General features: G+C 36.6%; 2 pseudogenes; both read right to left on the bottom strand.

Annotated features, from left to right (window-relative positions):
* Positions 1–1827: 1827 nt before the first annotated feature.
* Positions 1828–2772, bottom strand: LOC133250050 (olfactory receptor 1165-like; annotated as a pseudogene).
* Positions 2773–13238: 10466 nt separating this feature from the next.
* LOC133250022 (olfactory receptor 1165-like) lies at positions 13239–14201 on the bottom strand (annotated as a pseudogene).
* Between the last annotated feature and the right edge of the window lie 1713 nt (positions 14202–15914).

Genomic DNA, 15914 nt, shown 5'->3' with positions numbered 1-15914 from the left:
TTTTTAGCTTTTGTGTGTGTGTTTGTGTGCTTGTGTGTGCAAAACTCCATACTGTTTTCCATACAGTACACAATTGGTTCTACCAATTTACATTCTCATCCACAATGCACAAGGTTTCTCTTTATTCTAATTCTCTCCAAAAATTGTTATTTGCAGATTTTATAAGGAAAGGAGGAGGGGCAATTTAGGAGTATAAAGTCTACAAAATACTCTGTATAAAATAGATAAGCTACAAGGATACCACTGTCTAGCGCCATAAGTTCTAGCTATTATCCTTTGTGTGCTGTGCTGTGCTCAGTCACTTCAGTTGTGTCCAACTCTTTGCGACCCCATGGACTGTAGCCCACCAAGCTCCTCTGCTCATGAGATTGGGTTGCCATGCCCTCCTCCAGGGGATCTTCCCCACCCAGGAATCAAACCCATATCTCTGGCATCACCTGCATTGCAGGCAGGTTCTTTACCCACTGAGCCACTAAGTTTTAATAGTGTATAGTCTAAAAACATAATGAATCACTATGTTGTGCATCTAAAATTATTATAACACTGTAAATAAATAATACTTCAATAAAGAAGAGTAAATAGCCAAATTCCATTTGTAGTAGTAGTATGAATAAACATATTATCTTATCAATATATTTATTTTGTGGAACATCCTTCAGCAACAAAAATGGAACTACTGTTACAGTCAATCACTTAAAATTTCTTTTGAAAAAAAAATGCTGAGTCAAATAAGCCAGACATAAGGGAATATACTCCAAAATTTTAATAATACAAATTTCAAAAGTGACAAAGTTAACTTTCAACTCTCATAACCTATTCTCTGTTTAGAAGAAAAAGCTTTGAACACAGCAATGAAGTTTGCTCCTAGAGGCATCAGAGAGGCACAGTGACTAGAAACATGCTTACAGAAATGCTGTAAAGAGCTGATAATGTCTTTAATTTCTTGGAGAAAGCAACATACAGGCTGATTACACAAAATTACTTGTCTATCTATTTATCACATTTCATAATTTGAGAGTGAGAAAAAGAGAAAGGAAAGGAAAAGAAAAAAAAAAAGACATGGAACAGAAATCATTTGCAAATTCTTTCTGAGGATTTTAGGATGTGGACAGCCTTTTGCTGTGCTGTGCTTAGTTGCTCAGTCTTATCTGACTCTTTGTGACCCCATGGACTATAGCCCACCAGGCTCCTCATCCATGGGGATTTTTCAGGCAAGAATACTGGAGTGGGTTGTCATGCCCTCCTCTAGGTGATCTTCCTCACCCAGGGAAAGAACCCAGGTCTCCCATATTGCAGGGGGATTCTTTACCATCTGAGCCACCAGAAAAGCCCATGGACAGTGTTAGATGATCGTTATTTAGCCTGTAACACTCTAAAAGTGAGACACAAACATATTTTTATTTCTTATTTTCTTTTAAACTGAAGGTGATATTTTAAAATCACATTGCAGTTTAAAAATCACATTGTATTCATATGATATATATATATATATATATGTGTGTGTGTGTGTGTGTGTGTGTATATATATATATACACACACACACACACAAGAGATTGTATCCCATTGTGTCTCAGTCACTAAAGAATCAACATGCACTTCAGGAGACACGAGTTCCATCCATGGCTTGGGAAGATCCCCTGGAAGAGAGCATGGCAACCCACTCCAGTATTCTTACCTGGCAATTCCCCATGGACAGAGAAGAGGTCACAAAGATCACACTAATCAGCTAATAAGCACACATTTGAAGAAAAATGTAATAACCATCAACACACTGTGTAAATTACACTTAAGAAAGTGCTCTCCTCTATGTTTCTTCTCACTCAAAATTACATTAGGTGAGAAAACATTTTGGTGTTGACTAATTTTCTGATGGTCTCCTTCACATCATTATTTCTAAGGCTGTAGATAGGGGATTTAGCATGGGGATCACTACTGTGAAAAGCACAGAGGCTACTTTGATGAAGAGCCATGAGCTTCTGGAGTTGGGTACAGAGTAGAGAAGAAGGATGGCCCCATGGAAAATGGTGATGGCAGTCAGGTGGGAGGCACAGGTGGAGAAGGCTTTTCAGAGTCCACCAGCTGAAGGCATCTTGATGATTGTGACAATTATGAAAACATAGGAGGTGAGAATAATCAGGAGGCAACACACCTCATTGAGAGTAGAAATGATAAAACATGTCATCTGACTGAAGTAAGAGTCAGAGCAAGAGACAGAGACGATGGCAGAATACTCACAGCCAAAGTGATGTATGACATTAGAACCACAGAAGGACAGCTCCAAAAGAGAACATGTGATTGTCAAGGACCACGTTCCACCCCATGTGTAGGTTCCAGTGACCAGGACGCTGCAGAGCTTAGGAGACACAGCAACTATGTAGAGCAGGGGGTTACAAACAGCCACAAACTGGTCATAGGCCATCACTGCTAACATGAACATCTCCGTAATCATAAGTGTGCAACCAAAGAAGAACTGCAGCATGCAGCCCATGTAGGAGGTATCCTTATGTCCACAACCAAGATCTCTAAGAGTTTGGGTGTGGTTATAGAGGAGTAACAAAAATCAAGAAAGAAGAGATGGCTGAGAAAGAAGTACATGGGGGTATGAAGTTTGGGATTGATTCTGATGGTCACAATCACACCCAGGTTCCCCACCACAGAGACTGTATAGACAGCGAAGAAGACCAAGAATAGGGGCACCTGGAGCTGTGGGTATTCTGAGAAGCCTGAGAGGATGAAGGTGATTCCAGCACTCTGATTTCGCTCATCCATCACTATGGTTTCTGCCAGAGAAAACCAGAGTTCACTCTAAGCAACCAGACATGACAGAAATAGAGGGTATTTTTTTTTTTTTTTCCAAGCCTGGACAGGGGACTGGTCTGCAGTGGTGAAATCTGGGCTTTCCCAGGAATGCAAATAAGACACGGTTCGAGCCCAAATGGTATACCGTGTGTCCACAGGTGTGGAGCGTGCAAGTCAGCTTCTGATGGAGGGGCAAGGAGAGGATGGACTGGGAAGAACTGAGTGTCACGGTGACTCAGAAAATGTCCTTGCTTGAATTTTCTCAACCTTCTAAGCTCTGTCTCCCTTTCTCCACATGGATATTTTCTTTCTTTAGCTTCATTTAATTGAACTTGTTGATTGCACTTGTACAGTCTTATGTTTGTTCAGGCCATTCTAACTGCTCAAGATGTCCTCTGTTTTTCTCTCACTCTTCCTTAGTGCTCTCCGATCAGAGAGGGGCTTTCCAGGTAGTGTGGTGGTAAAGAATCCTCCTGATAGTTCAGGTGATGCAAGGGACATGAATTCAATCCCTGGGTCAGGAATATCTCCAGGGGAAAGAATTGGCAACCCACTCCAGTATACTTGCTGGTGAAATCTGATGGCTGGAGGAGCCTGAAGGGCTATAGTCCATGGTGTCACCACACAACTGAGAGATCCAGCACCCACCTCATCAGAGAAGCCTCAGGTTTACGTTCCCTTAATGATTTCACCAACTGACCAAACTTTGGTAAAAAGTCACATATTGTATCTCCTAGAGAATATGAATGATGTCTTGTTATCAATCTAGACTCTTTAATCAAGTTAACTTCCCTTCAAATTTAAGCTCAGTCACTTATAAATATGTCTCTGACAAGTTAAGCTCTCTGAAACCTTACCTATAGAATATAATTCTATTATAAGAATTTGTTTTTATTACACAATTATGTATAAAATATAACTTAAATTAGTGAATTATTTTCTAAAACGTTTAAGACTTTAATTTTACACATAATAAATGCCCCCAATCAAATTTAGTTTAGAATACTGGAGTGGGTAGCCATTCCCTTCTCCAGGAGTTCTTCCCAACCCAGGGATTGGACCCAGGTCTCGCACATTACAGGCAGATTCTTTACCAGCTGAGTCACAAGGGAAGACCAGAAACACTTGAGTGGGTAGCCTATCCCTTCTACAGAGATCTTCCTGACCCAGGAATTGAACTGGGACCCCATGCATTGCAGGTGGATTCTTTACCAGCTGAGCTATTGGGGAAGTCCAAATTTAATTATTTTCTAAAACATTTAAGACTTTAATTTCACATATAATAAATGGCACCCACCAAATTTAGTTTCTTCTCTTGTATTTCTAATGCTGTTTTTCATGTTTATTTTGAATTTAAAATATATGACCTCAAAATATTCTACAATGTAGCACCACCTATAATTTTACAAAGTCTGAAATGGTGCAAATAGTGACTAAGAAGTAGAAAAAATGCATACACGGAGGAAGTCTTTTTCTTACTTTATTATTTTCTAATGTTTCCTTCTTAGCTGTGCATTTCCATTAATGTCTCAAACCATCAAGACATAAGCTTTGTTTTGTCCGTTTTTCCCTGTCCTTGTCTGTATCTCTATGATTTCCTTTCCATCCAAGGTTAAGGCTGTGAAAAATGTAATTAGGGCAAAATGAACATATTCTTCAAAATACACTCCCATCTTTGTTGCTAGCTACCACCCATCTACTCAGCAGGTATCTTTATTTAGCCTACCTACAGCCATCTTTAAGGACTAATTTTCATTCAATCTTAGTTTAAAATCAGGCTCAAATGCTTACCCATATTCAAAATCATCTCCATACAAATTACCTGCAAACTGAATGCTTCTGTCTGGATTTCTGTTATCTCTAAAAGAACTAAACTACCAATGCAGCAGACATAAGAGACACGGGTTCTATCCCTGGGTTGGGAAAATCCCCTGGAGGAGTGTATGTATTCTTGCTTGGAGAATCCCATGGACAAAGGATCCTGGTGGGCTATAGTCCATAGGGTGGTTTATAAAGAGTCACAAAGGACTGAAGTGACTTAGCATGCACAGTATCACTGTATTATCTAGACTGCTTGATAGCTACTTTTTTCATTTTACTCACTGCAGGAATTTTAATTTTTGTGCACAAAATACACACATTTTTGTATATAAAAGCATTATTACCTTTTAATATCAAATACCAGGCAACATATTTCAGACTACTTTGGGGTTTAATTCAGAACTCAAATTTGCTGTACTGCTCCAAATTGCTTTCACCTGAATGATTTTAAACTCAAAGAAATATATTTTAAGTTTGGCATATTTCTCTATAGTTTTATAGATTTCTTTTTAATATTTCCCTAATTTTTTATTATTTTTAATTGAAAACAAATACTATTAATTGAATGTCCACCAAGGACATCATTCAGCTCTATAAGCAAAGTTCAAAAATAAATGCATCCCATGAATATTAAAAATATAAGAAATAATTTCAATATCTTGTAGTCTTACCCTTAAATGAATTAAATGAGTACCATTTCATTGCTACTGCAGTTGCACAGGTGCTTCTCTGACAAAATTATTGTTAATTTCAGAGTTTCCCACATCAGAATTAAAGTAAATCACTTAATTTAACAACTCACCAGAAGCCATATAGTCTTTATAGATTGATTTACTGAATATTTCTTTAATTTAAATAAGAATTTGAAAAGTATTTAACAAAAATATTTACATTTAATTAAAATTGTTATAGCTTGTAATAAGAGTATTGTAACCTCTTCCAAAGTATATTTCAGTAAAGTCATCAAGAAAATTACATTGTTTTTTTTCATTGAAAAATAGAGACACTCTCAAGGGTAAGCAATACTTGTAAACTAAACTTAGGGATCATGCTGTAAGTCTACCTGAGTGACTTTGGGGACTCACATCCCAGAGAATTTTGATTGGGGTGTTTTCCGTGAGCTACAAACAAGACAATTTAAAGAAAATCCTGTCAGTTCAGTTCAGTCACTCAGTCATGTCCGACTCTTTGTGACCCCATGAATCACAGCACGCCAGGCCTCCCTGTCCATCACCAACTCCTGGAGTTCACTGAGACTCACATCCATCGAGTCAGTGATGCCATCCAGCCATCTCATCCTCTGTCATCCCCTTCTCCTCCCGCCCTCAATCCCTCCCAGCATCAGAGTCTTTTCCAATGAGTCAACTCTTTACATGAAGTGGCCAAAGTACTGGAGTTTCAGCTTTAGCATCATTCCTTCCAAAGAAATCCCAGGGCTGATCTCCTTCAGAATGGACTGGTTGGATCTCCTCGCAGTCCAAGGGACTCTCAAGAGTCTTCTCCAACACCACAGTTCAAAAGCATCAATTCTTCAGTGCTCAGCCTTCTTCACAGTCCAACTCTCACATCCATACATGACCACTGGAAAAACCATAACCTTGACTAGACGGACCTTTTTTGGCAAAGTAATGTCTCTGCTTTTGAATATGCTATCTAGGTTGGACATAACTTTCTTTCCAAGGAGTAAGAGTCTTTTAATTTCATGGCTGCAGTCACCATCTGCAGTGATTTTGGAGCCCAAAAAATAAAGTCTGACACTGTTTCCACTGTTTCCCCATCTATTTCCCATGAAGTGCTGGGACCGGATGCTATGATCTTCATTTTCTGAAAGTTGAGCTTTAAGCCAACTTTTTCACTCTCCTCTTTCACTTTCATCAAGAGGCTTTTTAGTTCCTCTTCACTTTCTGCCATAAGGATGGTGTCATCTGCATATCTGAAAATCCCGTACTCCTCATTTAAAGTATAATTTATTTTAAATCATTAAATCCTATAGGAAGCTTGAGCATGTTTATCTTTCTATCTTAGAAAAATAACACTAGCAATCAACCTGTTATATTTATTATGCAAGACATGAATTCCAAAATTCAGAAAGAGAATATCACAATTACTGTCCAAGCATAGTGTTGTTCCATTAGGCCAAGCATAGTGTTATGTTTATTTCAGTCTTTCTTCTAATTTTCCTTATTTGGACATCTACATTTTTGTAAAAAACACATTCAATATCACACTGAATAGAAATACAATATCATGGCATTTGCAGTTATTATTGTATCCCAGTGTTTCCCTGTTTTATTAAAACTTGTTGAATATACATTTTTTGATAATGCAATTGATAGGTTTGCTGAACTATGTGGTATATTAATGGTCTATTTCATCATAATAAACTGCTGCAGATTCAGTGGCTTGAAAAATACTCATTTATTAATTCATAATTGTGTATGCCCGAAGTTAGGCACAACACACCTAGTCCTTCTTTTCAAGTTATCACAAGGCTGAAATAAAAGTGTGATCAAGTTTCTCATCTAGAAATTGGTTCTCTTCCAAGCTCATTCATGTTGTTGGAATAATGCAGTTCCTTGAAGTGGTAGGAATAAGGTCTTGTCTCCTTGAGATCTGTTTTGGGGTTATTCACAGTTCCTAGAATCCACTCCTAGGTATCCACTTTGTTTTCTCTGCTCAAGTCACTCTCACACTTCAAATCTCTCTTTCAACACCCTCTTATACATCTCTTTAAAGAGGGATTCAAGCATTTTTAACAAATCATCGGATTATATGAGACTTACCAATCAGAATAGTCTTCTTTTCTCATGATCAACTGATTTAAAACTAGTTATAGTTTAAAATTATTTGCCAGCAGCTCCCAGATTAATGTGTAATTGAATGGCTAGTTGAAGATTTATGTGCACCAAGTGGTGGGGAATCTTAAGGACTAGTTTAGGCTTCTACTTGTCACTAATAAAGTCAACATTTTTGTAATCTTTCTATTTATACCTCATTCTATTTAAAATAGCACCTACTTGCTTGAATGTTTTACTTAAGAGAAGAAACTTGATTCCATTATAAGAAGATAAAAAAGCAAACAGTTTTTAATCTCACAATAAATAGAAGGAGGAAAAGATGAGAATGGTGATCAAAAATAGAAAATGGACAGTGAAATGGAAATAAGGGATTGAGCAAAACTAAAATTCTGATGTTTAAAATGATACATAAAATCAATCATCTGTTAGATAAATTGATTAAAAATAACAGATCATAACACAATTGTTACTCAGAAAAAAAAAATGGGACTTCATTACAAATGTTATCAATGTAGAAAAAATAATTAGGGAGTATTATGTATAATTTTCTTCCAAAAAATTTGACTACTTAGTTGAAGTGGAAAAATCATTTGAACCATACAAATAAACTTACCAAAGATGAAATACAAAATATGAATAGCCTCTATCTTCTTATGAAATTGAATTTTTAGTTAAAAATCTTCCCACAAAGAGAACCCCAGGCCCATACTATTAAATGGTCAATTCTGTCAAGCATTTAAGTAATAAATAGCACCCAAAAAAAAACATGCATGGATATTTGCATAAACAGAGCAATAAGAGATATATGCAACACTTTTCTTCATCCATTAATATAGCCCATACTCAAACTGGAGGCATTGGGATTTGAATTCAGTCAGTCTGGCTGCAGAATTTGTGCTCTTAGTTAAAAAGTTATGTTATTTGATTGCAACTGGGCCATAAAGATTCTTAAATGATAAGCTTATGATCGTGGGTTTTATAGTCTCACAATTGGGAAGGTTTTAGTTGAAGAAAGGACTTGATTAGGATTTTACTCCAGGAGGATGATTCAGACAGGAAGGGGAGGAGGGGCTAGAGGAGGAAATAAGACTGGAAATGTTATTTAAACTTGATGCTGTTACTATCTTGCCTATACTTTGTGTGAAACATGTACTTAGGATTGTGTTTATTTGTATGTGACAGCTCTCTAATTCCCAAACCTCCATGTACATAAGAATATTCCAAGAGGCTTGTTTAAAATGAACATTCCTGGTTTTCTCTGCCAAATATCTGTGAGTTCAACTGATTTCCCAGGTGATTCTGACAGAGGTTCTAAGAAACCTCTATGATAGAAACCAAAGATTTCTGGATTTGATTTTCAGCTGCAAATATCTAGAACCCAGCACTGTGCAAGTACAATGATAGAATTTGTTGGCCTGCTTCCTGACCTTCGGGAGCTCAGGATTTGGTTGAAGAGGCAAAGACAATTCAATCAGCAAAGTGCAAAACCTGAAAATTATTAATTAGTTTAGAATGTGTGAATCATAACTCTATAGTTTAAAAACTGATAGCTGACATGCGGGTTACTGGCAACCATCAGTATATATATATTTTTGTCCCCAGTAAAAAATGTATTTCTCAAGGAGGCAAAAATTGTAAATAAAGGTACGAAGTTTATTTTTAGAGACATAGTACAACAAGTGGGAGGGCAGGCAGAGAAACTGTTTAGTTAAGATCGAAGCAAGGCAGAGAGGCAGACCAGGAAAGAAAGGGTGTGGGTGTCCCCTACAGTGTGGAGGAGCCACCACCAATATTTCTGATTGTTTTCTGAGTTTTGGGACATCCCTGGTGTTTCATGGGTTTCCCTAGTGGTTCAGAGGTAAAGAATCCATCTGACAGGCAGAGAACACATGTTTTATCCCTGGATCAGGAAGATCCTCTAGAGAAAGAAATGGCAATTGACTCCAGTATTCTTGCCTGGAGAATCACATGGATAGAGGAACTTGGCAGGCTACTGTCCATGAGGTTGTAAAAGAGATATGACTTAGTAATTAACCAACAACCATTAACAACAAAACCAAAGACTTAAAAAAAAAAAAAGATCAAGATAACTAATGTACTGCATTATAGAAATACTGAATATAATATTAGAAAATAAAATATCACAGTATATGATAGGAAAATAAATAATGACTCGAGGGGGAGGGGAGGAACCAAAACAATTACCTGTATAGCAGCAAACAAGATATATAAGAATATTCCTTCAATCTGATAAAGATCGTCTACAAAATACCTCTAGCTAGCATTATGTTAAATGTAAAAACAGAAAAGAAATCCTACATAAAGTAAAATAACTTGATTTTCTCCTAACTCTGTGTATAAAAACAACCAAAAAAAATAATGTCCTCCACCACTTTTATTCAACATCTTATTTTAAATTTTTGCTGAATAAGGAAAGAAAATTATAATTACTGGAAAGTAGAAAGTAAAACTGTCTTTATTTGCCAGCTAGATTCTGTATATAGAAAGTTCTAAGGAATCTGCAACCAAAATATGAAAAAATAATAACAGAATGCAGTGGTGGTGCATAAATGAGTATATATAAAAATATCAATTGCATCATTGTATTCTAATGGTGAGCAAATAGAAGTGACTTTTTAAAGTATAATTTGCAAGACTTATTCATGCACGCATGTATGTGTGTGTGTTAGTCTCTTGATCATGTCAAACTCTTTGCAACCCCATGGGCTGTAGCCCACCAGGCTCCTCTGTCCATGGAATTCTCCAGTCAAGAATACTGTAGTGGGGTGCCATTGCCTTCTTCAGGGGATCTTCCCGACCCAGGGATCGAATGCAGGTCTCCTACAAACATAAGGATTATCAATAAACTGATGATAGCTAAACTGTAATCCCTGAATACCTTAATTACACCAAAGGCAAGCCATTTCTAGTATTCATTGTCAGCAGGCCATATTTTTCACAATGATAATCTATTTCTGACATTCTATACTCTAACAAGAAAGTGAAAGTGTTAATCACTTAGTCATGCCTGATTCTTTGGGACCCCATGGACTGTAGTCCACCAGGCTCCTCTATCCATGGAATTCTCCAGGCAAGACTGCTGGAATGGCTGACCATTCCCTTCTCCAAGGAGTCTTCCCAATGTAGGGATTGAACCCAGGTCTCCTGCGTTGCAGATGGATTCTTTACCATTGGAGCCACCAGAGAAGCCCACACTCTTATCAGGAAGATGTTAATTTCTATTAAACACATGGATACTAGAAATATTTGTCACAGCCACCTAGGAAGTATGAACTTTTCAATTAAAACTCTAGGGGTTCATACATTCTTTGGATTCGTACATTCTTGGGGAGATGTAGGTTTAGATATATACATAGTATTACAGCCAAAGTATTTTAAAATTAACCACAGTAATTTCAATAGTTAATATGAAGATTACTTAAAGTTTCTTACAGCTAATAACAATTTTATTAAATTTGAGTTGAGAAAAGTCATCCATTCAGAATGGAATGAGTTTTGTATTTAACCAAATTATTTTTCTAGAACTGTAAATTGCAAGAATGATATATCTTCCCTTTTGCTTTAATATGTTGATTTGTGGTTATTAGTTCATGACTGTTAAACCACTTTTCAGTTTCTGGAATAAAACCCAGTGTGTTAATATTCTGTCTTGAATATTCATTATCTAACCTCATGAGAAAGATTGATCTATAAATTTATTTCTTATAATAGCTTTGTTTGAATTGATTGTTAAAAACTCAGTGAATATAATGCAGTAATAAGTACCCTCTCAATCTATTCTCTAGAAAGATTTGTGCATGATTGACAATATTTCTTAAATGTTTCGAGAAATTCACCAACATAATAAACAGGGGCATAGGATTTCTTTGTTAGGAAGTTTTTGAAAACAAATTTCATTACTTTGGGCTTCCCCAGTGACTCAGTGGTAAAGAATCCACCTGCAATACAAAAGACGCAGGAGATGGGGGTTTGATCCTGGGTCAGGGATATCTCTTGGAGAAAAGCATGGCCACCCACTCCAGTATTCTTGCCAGGAATATCCCATGGACAGAGAAGCCTGGCAGGCTAAAGTCCATGGGGTCACAAAGAGCCAGACATAACCAAGCACACACAGACATTCAATACTTTAATAGATAAGACTTTACCTAGATTTTCTATTTTTGTTGTATAAGATTGAATGCTATGTTTTTTCAAGGAAGGTGTTTATTTCACTAAGATTTGTAATCTCTTAATAATGATTCTTCACAATATATTCTTATCTCCATGCCTGTAGAATTTTACCTTTGCCCATTTTTTCCCCTAATCAGTAAAGAAAGAGATAAAGTTTGGATTACTTTTAATACAGTATGTCAGACTCAATATATAACATGCCATTGTTGTCTCTCTCTTTTCCCTCAGAAACCGAATCAATCATAATAATGATAATGAGAAATAAATCAAATGGCAAAGTCACATCGGTAAAAACAATGATGGGATTTCCCTGGTGGTACAGGATTTAAGATTCTTTGCTTCCACTGCAGTGAGCATGGGCTTTATCCCTGGTTGGGAAGCTAAGATCTCACATGCTGTGTAGCATAGCCAAAAATAAAAATCAATAAATTAAAACAATGGTAAAATAAAAACCAGCTAATATGATCTTATCATCATGAAGGAGTATAGATGACTGAAGCAGAGAGGGCATGGCTACAGTCAAGCATGCTTTAACACGCAGAGCTAAAGAACAAGTGACATAAATTTTAGAGCCCCTAAGAGTCTCAGGGTTTAAAAGAATGAACAAAATAAATACTGAAGTCTGTATGAAAATGAAACAGTCAAGGATAAATAGGACCCACTTACAGGGAATAAAAGATGTCAGAAGTTGCTGTATTGGATAGTGAGACTTACTTCAAAGTTATCATAAAGAATATGTGGTAATGGCAGGTACTTCAAAGGAATATAAGAAAGACTTATTAAACCAAATGAGGCAGATTCATGATTAGGTCCAGTTATTCAAAAACATCTCTGTTAATCTATTATAATTTTTTCATACTTCATTATTGATAAAGAGCATTTCTTCTTCTTTGGATTATGAATGCAAACCTGAGACGTGAATGAGTATATATGTCAGAAGAAGAGAAAATAGAGCAGTTCTTAACTTGGTCTTTATCACTGGGTAATCATTATATCGCCTTAGAAATACATTTAACTTTTTCTCAGTATTCAGTATCATCTTAAACACCTTTTATTAAACTATATTATACTGATATTCAAAAAGTTAGTGATGCATACAGAGACTAGCTATTAATTTCAGGATCTTCTTGCAATATTTTTATAATGCAAACTCAAAAGTCCTCATTTTACCTGGAGTAAAATAAAGTTTTGAGAAAAGCTAAAAGTTGCATTTTATAGAACTGAATCAAAAGTTAGTTATGAGAACCTGAGTGCAAATTTAACCCTAACCCTAACCTTAACCCTGACACTAAACAGAGTCATCATCTGTGTTTGCAGCAGTGTTACAAATCACAACATAAACTGTAGCATAAGGAGTGAGTCTCTAACAATATATATCTTTTCATCACTCTGATTTCCATAAGGTATTATTTCTATATTAACTCAGAAATAATTGTAGCTCATCCTGACCATCAAAAAAAATGTAAAATGCAATGTACAATTTATTTGAAACATAATCATATATTTATTTAAAATAAAGGTAAACTAGGATCAGAAATATATAAGAAAATTATTAGGCATAATATTAACATAAACATATTTATTTGAGTTATACACAGCTTGACTTTAATTCAAGTGGTTTTTCAGTCCTATTGGACTTCTGAATTATATTGAGAGAGAAAGCATTTCATGGTTATCAAACTCCTGACTGTCTCTTTCACACCTTTATCCCTAAGGCTATAGATAAGGGGGTTCAGCATAGGAATCATGACAGTAAAAAACACAGTGGCTACTCTGACGAGGAGCCATGAGCTTTTGGAGTTTGGTACACAATGAAGGAACAGAACAGTCCCTTGGAAAATGGTGATGGTGGTCAGGTGGGAGGCACAGGTGGAGAAGGCTTTTCAGAGTCTAGCAGCTGAAGGCATCTTGATGATTGTGACAACTGTGAAAACGTAGGAGGTGAAGATAATCAGGAGGCTACACACACCTCATTGAGTGTAGAAATGAAACACGTCAGTTGACTGAAATGGGTGTCAGAACAGGAAGCAGAGATGATGGCAGAATACTCACAGCCAAAGTGATGTATGACATAGAACAGCAGAAGGACAGCTCCAAAAGAGAACATGTGATTGTCAAGGAAAACATTCCACCCCACATGTAAGTCTCAGCAACCAGGAGGTTGCAGAGCTTAGAAGGCACAACAGCTGTGTAGAGCAGGGGTTACAAACAGCCACGAACCGGTCATAGGCCATCACTGCTAGCATGGACATCTCTGCAATCACAAATGCACAGCCAAAGAAAAACTGTGCCATGCATCCTTTGAAAGAGATAACTCTGTCTTCCAGTACCAAGATATCTAGGAGTTTGGGTGTAAATACACTGGAAGAACAAATATCCAAAAAGGATAAATGGCTAAGAAAAAAGTACATGGGTGTGTGGAGTTTGAGACTTGTCCTTATGATCACTATTATGCCAAGGTTCCCCACCAGAGTGACTGTGTAAATGGTCAAGAACACCAGGAAAAGGGGTGCCAGGAGGTGTGGGTATTCTGAGAAGCCCAAGAGGATGAACATGATCACAGAGCTCTGATTTCCTTCACTCAGAACCATGGATCTTGATTGAAAAGATAAAAATAAAGAAGAATTAAAATTGAGCAATGAAACACGAGAAGGTGGAGTGAAAGAAGCTCAAGATTGCTCAACCTAAGCTAGTGAAGGCGGTGTGATCAGTGTACACCCAGGAATGTTCTGAAGTCTTTGCTTGACAACTTGAGTAAATTTGAATATGGGAAATTAGATTTATCCTTTAGAACTTCAGTTTCTTTATCGGAAAATAAGAAAGAATAGTATTTATCAGTAGTAGTATTATATATAAATGATTCCTAAATTAGTACAATGCTTAGAGTACTAAATATCCCCAAGACAGAATATAATTATATGAGAACACAGGCTACATAGAAGGAAATAAAAAAAGAAAAAAAACTAGACAAATCATTGATTGGGTTATGGCAGTCATATGATAACAGCAGAATTGGCCTGGGAAAGATTAAACATTTTTAACACATAAAGAAAAATATAATAGCAAATTTCTCTGGGGTTAAACATATAACTGCACATGCACGATGGGCCTGGGACTAGTAAAAATAGAATTTAGCCTGTATATTGCTGTTTTCAGTTCATATAGGTTTCCTCTGCCAAAAAATCTTCTGGATTCCATATCCCTCAGATCAGAGTGAAAGGATGATCCTAGGTTAAATCAACTCACCAAATGCCAGATATCCCTGGTGTATTTCTCTGATGGATTCCTTGTTAACACTAATATGCTGCATACACATTTTGTATCAAAATCAAAATTTTGTTTAAACATTTCCTGTCCTTTAATCAGAAAGTTGATGATTCTTACAAAATATAGTTAATAATAATAGCAAGAAATATAATCTGTTATTTTTGCAACAGTCAAGAAATTGCAGAAGGAGAATGAACATGTCCTTGAGTAATAGGCAGACTTAGAAATTATACTTCATGATGGTGTTTTAATTTGTTTTATATCTAATCACCTAACCCTAGGGACTCAAACCTTGAAGAATTCTTACAGAGTTTATTGTCATGAGCTATAGACAGAATAAAGGAAAATTCCTCTTCTGTAATTTACAGTATGATTTCTTTTGTCATTGACCTGTTGCTGATGTTTTTAAAAATAATTCATCTCCATACGGAGGCTGTGTTTGTGCATGCTAAGTCGCTTCAGTCGTGTTGGACTCTTTGTGACCCCATGGACTGTAGCCCACCAAGTTCCTATGTCCATGGGATTCTCCAGGCAAGAATACTGGAGCAGGTTGCCATGCTCTCCTCCAGGGGATGTTCCTGACTCAGGAATTGAACCCCTGTCTCTTTATGTCTCCTGCATTGGCAGGAGGGTTCTTTACCACTAGTGCCACCTAGGAAGACCATACAGAGGCTATACTTCTTAAAATCATGAAAAATTACATTAGTATATTTTCCAATGAACCTAACCCAAATTATGGCTGATACAATGTGCTTTTTAGTCTTACATATCTCTACATATATTGATATGGAAACACACTTAACATTACACTGTACAAAACACACAACATTATACTATACATATTTTTGCATTTAGCCAGTTAGGCTTATTCATGCCCTGAGTATGAGTACCATCAGCTATGGGTTGGTAAGAGTGGATACTGATTAGGTGTCATGATCCTAGCTTGGACAGCAAGGAGATCCAACCAGTCCATCCTAAAGGAAATCAGTCCTGAATATTCATTGGAAGGACTGATGCTGAAGCTGAAGCTCCAATAT

Source organism: Bos javanicus, chromosome 6 (assembly GCF_032452875.1).
Source record: "Bos javanicus breed banteng chromosome 6, ARS-OSU_banteng_1.0, whole genome shotgun sequence".
Classification (NCBI taxonomy): Eukaryota; Metazoa; Chordata; class Mammalia; order Artiodactyla; family Bovidae; genus Bos; species Bos javanicus.
The sequence above is the reverse complement of the archived record's forward strand: the minus strand, read 5'-3'. Positions and strand labels throughout refer to the sequence as shown.